The following is an 8,843-nucleotide window of genomic DNA, read 5'->3' as shown; positions in this document are numbered from 1 at the left end:
GTTAAAACAATAAAATTTTCCTTAACAAAATAATCAATGCCCATTTCAAATAGTAAATTACAAGTACTACGTAGACAAGTTTGTATTTTTTTTAACCTAGTATGATGGCTAAGTTATTTCTTCAGAGTCTACCATGGTCTAACATAGTTTTTAGTCATATTTTTTAAAAAATTGCATACTATTTCTTGGAGTACCTAGAATATAATTTATTCAGTCATTTATCAGTTGTTGGCTACTTTCCTACTTTTTAATGTGTGAGCTTTCATTGTTCTAAGCACTCAATTTGACGAACTTTATTTCATTCTTCAATGACCTTCCACGTGATCCTCTTAGTTACTGTCTCAGGGTGACTTAGGGAGTACAAGGAATGAAACACTGAAAACAATTTCAGGGCTGTGATGAGCTTCCTTCCCCCGATCTGTTACAACTTGGCACTCAGGAACAAACTTTGAGAAAGCCTGGGATTAATCATAAAGACAACTAGTGAAGGAAGGCTGTTAAGAACACTTCTAGAAATGAAAATACAGACCGACAGGCACAAATCCCACAGAAAAGTTATTGACGTTCCCTCTCAACATGAATATGGAATGTTACATTGGTACCAAGAGAGTGAGTGTTTTGTATGGATGTTTGTTGGAAGGATAGAGTGGTATAAAATCACTAGAGGCAGTCTGATTTTAGGTATATGTGAGTTAGGTCTGTAAGTAACAGAAAACAAAATTAAACTAGCTTAAATAAACAAATAAATATTATTAACTCCCATGCTCGAACATTCAGAGGGGACAAGCTTCAGTCTGACTTAATCCAGTGGCTTTGGCTGGTTCTCTTCAGTTTGCTCAGCTGTAGCCTCCTCTGTGTATTGGCTTCATCTTCAGGCTGGCTTCTTTCGGAAGCAAAAGGACTAGTTACTTTAAGCCTCACAGTTTCATTTCATGATTTTCAGAGGAAGTGAAAACTCTTTTCTGGTTGTTTTTAATTAAGAGTGAGAAAAATTATTTCCCACGAGTTTCATGTAAACCTTTCTTTGTATTTCACTGGTGTAAATTAGATTACATGTCCATTCCTGCACCAATCCTTGAGGCCACGGCAACGCCATGTGCTGATCGGCTTATGTCTGTTTTCCTGACCCAATCACCGTGGCAGATGTGTTGAGATTACCTCTAAACAAATTTCCCAGGAGATAGGGATGTGGTTAGTGCACCTTCATGAATATGGGCTGCATGAGGGAAGAGGTGAATCCATGAAGGAAAACTGGACCATTATTAGGAAAGGGAAAATGAATGCTATACAAATTTAATCCATAATATCTGCCAGTTCCCAGCTGCATCTAGTTTAGGGCTTGCAAACTGTTATAACTTAGAAAATATTCACATAAATGAAATAGATAATAAATTTAATATAAAATATAACAATTAAATATGTTAATAAAATGTATTATTTAATTTTGTAAAGGTGATGGTTAAGGGGGATTTTATAGTATATGGTTCTGAAAATGTTTCCTGGGTTTCCAAATCCCACATCTTTTACTTCCGAGCTCTGTGATTTGAGCAAGTTACTTCATCTCCCTGTAGTTTCGTTTCCTTATCTGTAAAACGGAATTATAAAAGTATCTACTGCATAAAATTGTCATGAGGACTCAGTGAGTTAATACATACTAAGCTTTTAAAAATAGAGTCTAATTCATAGCAGCACTTGATAAATATTTACTTTTAATACTTTTAAATTTTCTTTTTATTATTATTTTTTAGAAGCGAGGTCTCACTATATTGCCCAGGCTGGTCTTGAACTTCTGAGTTCAAGCAATTCTTCCACTGCAGCCTCTCAAAGTGCTGGGATTATAGGTGCGATTTTAGGTGTGAGTCACCATGCCCATCGACTTTTGAAATTTTCATTATACTCTCTGATCAAAATTCCCTCAATGTCCATTTTATCAGTTATTTATAACATTTTCATAGAAAATTATTTGAAAGCAGTAGTAGTTTAATTTCCTCCATAATTTGATATAATTTTTTTTCAAAATATCCAGGAAATATATACTGAAAAGTGACAGATTTTATCTTGCTCTGTGTGTGTGCGTGTGTGTGTGTGTGTGTGTATGTGAGAGAGAGAAAGAGGGGGAGAGAGGTGGTATATGTTGATAAGGGTCATTAACACCTTTTAAACTTTGTTCATTTCTATGTGCTTTTGAAATCATAAAAACAATATATATTGATGGCTATCGTTCAGGCCACAGAGGTAGGTGAACCTTCACCCAAAGTCTGATTCTGATGTCAAGACTGATGTAGCTACACATGCCCTAAAAAGATATGACAGGGTTTATTACTCACATAATGAGGCTTTCTGCAGAGAGCGGGGTAGCCTCCCAAACAGATCCAGAGACAACTTGAGAGAATAGAGAAAGCAGACTTGTTCAGCTTTTATTGTAGGTAGGGGATGGGTGTAGGGTGAGGGTCCTTGCTTACAGACCTAGTATTTTATAGTTCACACTCCCTACTGGCAACAAAGGAGGGACCACCCAAGTTTTCTTATCAGCTTGCCCAGGTAAAGGGAAAGGGTGGTGGGGGCACTTGAAAGCGGACAGCAGTCCAACATCATAATGGAATCAGACAACTGTAGAAAATATGGGAGATATAGAAATCAAAATGCAGAAATTATAATCTTTGGTAATCATCCAATACAGATACATATACATATATGTATACTTTATACTTGTGTTATCATCTATTTACATTATTCCTGGTAATTTTAAAGTCCTAGATGTAATAAATTTTATTCACTCTTTATTATGAACTACTCTTTATGATGAACCATCCTAAGCCTCACATTGTATGTGCTGAACCAAAAAAGAAAAAAGGCTATTTCTGTTGTGAATCTTCTGGATAAAATCAAATTGCCTTATAGGCGTTCCTCTTTTAAACTTCAAGCTATGTAAGATTATCCATAGTAATGTTTAACAGATAGCACTAGTTTCAATGTATTCACCAAATGACAATAGAACTTCCATCCATGTCATGTTAGTCTGGAGCCAGAGAATCAACATCAGTCAGCCAGACAAAACCACATACTACAATGATCTGAAGGGTTTGTATTCTTCTTAGCCTTATTGATTGCCTATTTTAATACAGAATTATTAATTTTCTTTCATGTTTCAATCTTTTTTTTGTTTCGTATATCACCTTTTTTTTTCTGGCTAGGCTGAGTCTGGGTCAAATTGACTCTAGAGGACTCTAAATATAATCCAGCTTTAAGAAATGACTTCTTACCTCTTCGTGGAAAAGATTACTCAAAGAGTAGATATTTGAAACTTCCTTTGTCCAGAAAATGAAAATTATTTTTTTAAAAGCATGATTTTTCTGATGGCACAAATACAAGGTATATAAATTACATACTTATTTTTACATTTTAGGGCAAAATACATTAATTGGGCCAGAAAAAAATTTTAAACCTATTCTAACTGTATTATAAAGATTTAAAAAGTGAAAATATTAACTTGACATGCATATATTCTAGTATCAACACTAATAGGCTTGCAGCGGGCCGGATGAAGCTTATAGATATGCTATACAATGAAAATGCTGCCATAAAATTACAGTCATTTATGTATGCATTCACTCACAATGTGGCTTGATTGTCTAGAACACAATGATCATAATGCTGACTAATATAGGTCCTGATGCAAGAAGATTTCACTCGAGTGGGGATAACAGACAATTAAGAATTGAATGCAATGTAGTGTGGTAAATATCAGGACAGAACAAACCAGAACTGAACCATTAGGTTTCCCAAAGGAATCATCATTCAGTAGTATTTTCCCTTAAGGGATGTCATGTTGGCTCTTCTGAACCTCTCTGAGCCTCAGTTTTCTAATTTTTAAAAAAATATCAGTTTGCTTATACATGATTGATATATTTTTTTGGTAACGATTAAATTTTAAAATATGTGGAGCACCTAGCACAATGCCATGCGTAGTAAGTACTTGGTGAATAACAGATATTCTGATTAGTAGTACTTAAAGTCATGATCATTTTACAGCCATACATCTTTTTAAAAAATTTTATTTTAGGTTTGGGGTTATATGTGAAGGTTTGTTACATAGGGAAACATGTGTCATGGGAGTTTGTTTTACATGTTACTACCTCACTCAAGTATTAAGCTCAGTACCCGATAGTTGTCTTTTCTGTTTGTCTTCATCCTCCCACCCTCCCACCTCAAGCGCACCCCTGTCTCTGTTGTTTCCTTCTTTGTGGTCATAAGTTCTTATCATTCAGCTCCCACTTAAAGGTGAGAACATGTGATATTTGGTTTTTTGTTCCTGTGTTAGTTAGTTTGCTAAGGATGATAGCCTCCAGCTCCATCTACATTCCTGCAAAAGACATGCTGTCATTTTTTTTATGTCTGAATAATATTTCATGGTGTATATATACCACATTTTAAAAATCTGATCTGCCATTGATGGGCATTTAGGTTGATTCCATGCCTTTGCTATTGTGAACAGTGTTACCAGCATGCATCTTTAAAAGACTTCAGAAATATTGTCTTAAAATTGGTAAGAGTCAAATACAATTTAATTATGAGTTAGTTATGTCACTTACTTTCTTACTCCAAACCTTGAGTGGTTTCCTATTTTTTTATACAATAAAGACCATATTACTTTTTCTTATTTTGAGGCCCTCAGTAATCTGTCCTCTAGCTCCCTTTTCCAATGAGGTCTTCATGGACTTCATCAGCTATTCCTCTTGCATGCCCTGTACTTGTCTGCTTTCATTCCTCCATGCTTATTCTGTAACAATAATAGAGACTAATATTTACTGTGTACTTATATAAAAGGCACTGTGTAACACACTTTACATGAATCATTGTCTCTAATCCCAACAACAAGCCTATGATTTAATCTTTCTAACTGTCATTTACAAATGAGAAACTGGCATAAGTCATACAACTAATAAGATGGTGTTAGGCTTCTGACCATCACTTTGCACTGCCAATTCTTAACCTTTGCATTCTTCTGCCTTCACCCAACCAATCTGATGAGATCCTCTCAACCTTCATGGTGTTCTTGAAACTTTATCTGTAGAGATCTTCCCTAGTCATCTGAGCTAAAGTTAATGTTTACTTCCCAAGTATACCTAGACCTTAAATTTAAACCTCTCTTATGGAATGTCCACTATGTTTTGCTTTCTATTCCTATTCTTTATGTAAATATCTTCTGAATGCCATTATAGACAGCCTAAGAGTGGATGTAAAGACCAAACAATGTGCTTTACACGTCAGAGACACTCAATGGATGCTCATGGACTTAAATTGAATTTGACTGAAACTGTTCTGGAAATATTTTGGTATCCATGCTAAAGTGTCTTTGATGAGTGTGGACTTAGCAGGCAGAGACTTTGTAGAATCTAAAGGTGATGTGGCACCCTTTATATTAAGGATAACACTTACACTTAATAAGTGAATTTCTACAATGTAGCTGATGATTCAGTGGTCACAGTGCTCTTAGTAGCACTGTTCTGGTTTCAATCACCCACATATGAACAATTCCATTCTCCTTGCTAACTAGACTACACTGCTAGACTGTCAACTCTGAGAGGCAGAGGCATGCTTGTCTTGACTACCACAAATGCCCAATTCTTAGAACTGTGCCTGAACAGAGTAAATGCTCAACTCATATGGATGTGGTTGACATTAGTTGAATGTTGAACTACCCTAAATTTTTTGAGAAGCAAATGGACCGTCAGTTAATAAGTCAAATGCTGAATCAAACAAAGATGATTGGATATCTAAAACATGCCATTTAATTGGTAACTTTCCCTTTCAAGCTGGCATAGTAGATTATTTTAATTCACAAGATACATATTCAGTTTTGTTTTTGTGCTATTGCCAAATGTAAAAGTAAACCAGAACGGAATGTATTCATTTATTTGCCTGTTTGTAATAACTCTAATTTTATGACTGTAACTTTCTCCTTGCCTGTCTCCTATCTATTATCTTTTGCGTAATTTCTAGAGCTGGTCTCTCAGTGTAAATCCTTATCTGAAACCCACACTTCACCACCAGCTTCCTTTGGAGTGAGCGTGGCAGCACCATTTCTCGTTGTGGAACTGACAGAATCCTAAGAGATAACCAGCTGCATCAGCCACTTCCCATGATTTATAAAAATAGGCTTTTGACCAGGACTCTGCCAGGAGCCCAAAATTACTTTGTGAGGGCACAAGAGTCATAAGTCATTTTAATGTATTTCCTAACAAAAATGAGGAGTTTCTGTTATAAAGAAAATGTCTGTACTGGAAAATCCCTTTCTGAGCTTTAGAAGTAGCATGATTTTCTCTCTGAAAAAACAATAATGCTGTGATTTAAAATTCCATTCTCCTGATGGAGTGACTACTGTTATCTGCTTGCTGGGGAAGGCTTCACCACCTTGTCTTAAGCTTGAGTGGGAGAAGAAACAAGGGAAGGCAAACAGTGAACAAAAAAGAACGAAAGACGCATTTCTGGTCTAAGAATCCCTGTTCTCTTTTTTCTTGTTATCTTGAAGATTTTGTGGTTGCTCATAAATAAGCAGAGGTACTAAATATTTCACAAAGTAGATTAATATAATGAATTCACTGGAAACACCAGGAAATGTGAAACAGCGAAAAGATTTCTCTCCTTGCTGTTTTAATCTGATATGTGCTTCCCTGGCAGGTGGCTACATACTGCCTGGAGCACATTCCCTTTGAAACCATCCTGTGGGAGCTTGTGGGTCTTCGTTTATCAGCTGTTAGACATAGCCACAGGAGCCAGAAGAAGTGAAAATAGAACTCCTTCCAAGTCACTGGAAAACCCTCAGGAGTCCTTGATAACAAATGGGAAACAGCAGTGCTCGAAAGTGGATTTCTTTTTACAGGCAAACACTCCGGGAGTCATTAAAAGTTAGTTTCTATTTTCAACTTCTCTCATAAAGTGACTTTTCTTTTTTACCAGGACAAATATTAACTACCCCTATCATTATCAGGAGTATCACGGTTAAGTTACATGTTTGCATTTTGTAGCATTTAGGAAAGTCCTTTCTTTTACTAAATGCTCTGAAACAAAAGGCTACTTCCCATGCCAGAGAACATGTAATGGAAAACTGCCCTTCAAGATTTTCAGACTTAATCATTTAATTAAGAAAACTGATATACCTTATATAAGCTGGGGTTGCTAGACTCAGACCTTATAGATTTTCTGATAATATTTTTAATCTTCTTATTTGTTTAGCTCATGTCTGATTTCCTTTTTTTCCATCTGTGCTCACAGAGTACTGACATATCTAGAGTTGCCTAGATTAAGATGACTCTGTGAAAATGATCCTGAACATTAACTTATGTACTATTGCTATTTCAACATAAACCTTAAAGATCTTCATTTTCTTTTTTTTTTTTTCTCTTTTAAATATTTGGTGTTGTGTTGACTTTTGCAGAGAAATGTCCCACTATGTTTGACTTACAGATTCCCCCACCCCCACTCCATCTCTTGCCACCTCCGTCACCCCATGGAGTCTGCTTCCTCTATCATCTTTCTGTGGTGCTGAATGTATACGGCCTCTAAACACTCTGGAATGAAAGGTGATATGAAATTGTAAAGTGTTTTTATCACAGAGTTCTGCCCATATGTCTCAATCCTGACGTGTAACACCTCTTCTATTTCAGTGTTGTGACGGGCACACAGCTGGTCCTGAAAAGGCACAACACTCAGACAAGCATGTGAGATTGCATTCGTCCCTGCTGGGGAGCCCCAAGCTTTAGAGCATCTGCTGCGTTAGATGACCTGGGCAATGCGTGGAAGAAGGCTAGCGCCTTGCTGCCCAGAGTATGGTCTGTGACATCACCTGGGATCTTGTTAGAAATATAGAACCTCAGGCCCTGCCTAAGGCTTTTTGAATCAAACTCTGCATTTTAGCAAGCTCTTCTGGTGATTTGTGCATATATCACAAGTATAGTCAGCATCTGCTATTTTTGTCTGCCCTGCATTTCTTACTTGGGGCCTCCCACCCCTTCTGGAAAGAACTACTCCTTTCTCCCTACATTCCTGCGATTCTGATGGGGCGGCCAATTACAGGGCCTTAACTTTTTGGCCACAGAGGTGGGCACATAATTCAGCTCTGAACATTCCGGCTACAATGATTAGTTCAGGGTAGCGACAGGGGACCCAAGGGGTCAGGCATTCTTCCCTGTGTTTCTTCACGCTGGGTTCTTCCCCAGGCATCTACTCCCTCTGGAGTCATGAACCTGGGAAGAGGTAAATGTGGAATTGTCAACGGCTACTTTCCCAGCCAAGTGGAGATTCCCTGTCTACTATATGTGAGAAAGAGAGTAATGCACGCAAAGAGAAATAGAGATAAGGCATGGAGATCTGGTGCCCTGTTGCTACCTGTGGTTTGATTATATGAGCTCCTAAAATGTCCTTTCTCCTTAGCCTATTTTGAGTTAGGTTTCTGATCCTTACGAAGGAAGCAAATATTTAAATGACACAGACAGATGTAAGAAAAGGCAGGTTGCTGTGAGAAGACAAAGCTTTGCAAGTTCAAATACAAACTTATAACGCAAGAAAACAATGGCAAATTCTGTCATCTTGTATTTTCCTCACCTCGATTCTCCATCTTTCTTTATACTGTATATAAAAAATTTCTCATAAGATTTTTGAAATGTTTAAATGAAAAAAAAACTAAATATAGAACCCTAACTAACATGGTGGCTGATATATAGCAAATGTTCAATGAATCTTATCTACTATCATTGTTTTTTATTATTATTATAACTGCTACTTCACATGACTCACTTAATAAGGTAAACTCTGTCTAAGCCAGGAATCTGAATGCTGCCTTA

General features: G+C 36.8%; 1 long non-coding RNA gene across 1 annotated transcript; it reads left to right on the top strand.

Annotated features, from left to right (window-relative positions):
* The first annotated feature begins 6,779 nt into the window (after nucleotides 1-6,779).
* On the top strand, nucleotides 6,780-8,616 carry LOC111547843. Its single transcript, XR_002733253.1, has 3 exons — nucleotides 6,780-6,908; nucleotides 7,468-7,583; nucleotides 7,668-8,616. It is a non-coding gene; the product is annotated as an uncharacterized LOC111547843 (long non-coding RNA).
* Nucleotides 8,617-8,843: the final 227 nt, after the last annotated feature.

Source organism: Piliocolobus tephrosceles, chromosome 3, assembly GCF_002776525.5.
Source record: "Piliocolobus tephrosceles isolate RC106 chromosome 3, ASM277652v3, whole genome shotgun sequence".
NCBI classification, from domain to species: domain Eukaryota; kingdom Metazoa; phylum Chordata; class Mammalia; order Primates; family Cercopithecidae; genus Piliocolobus; species Piliocolobus tephrosceles.
Note: the sequence above shows the minus strand (reverse complement) of the source record. Positions and strands in the feature narration are given on the sequence as shown.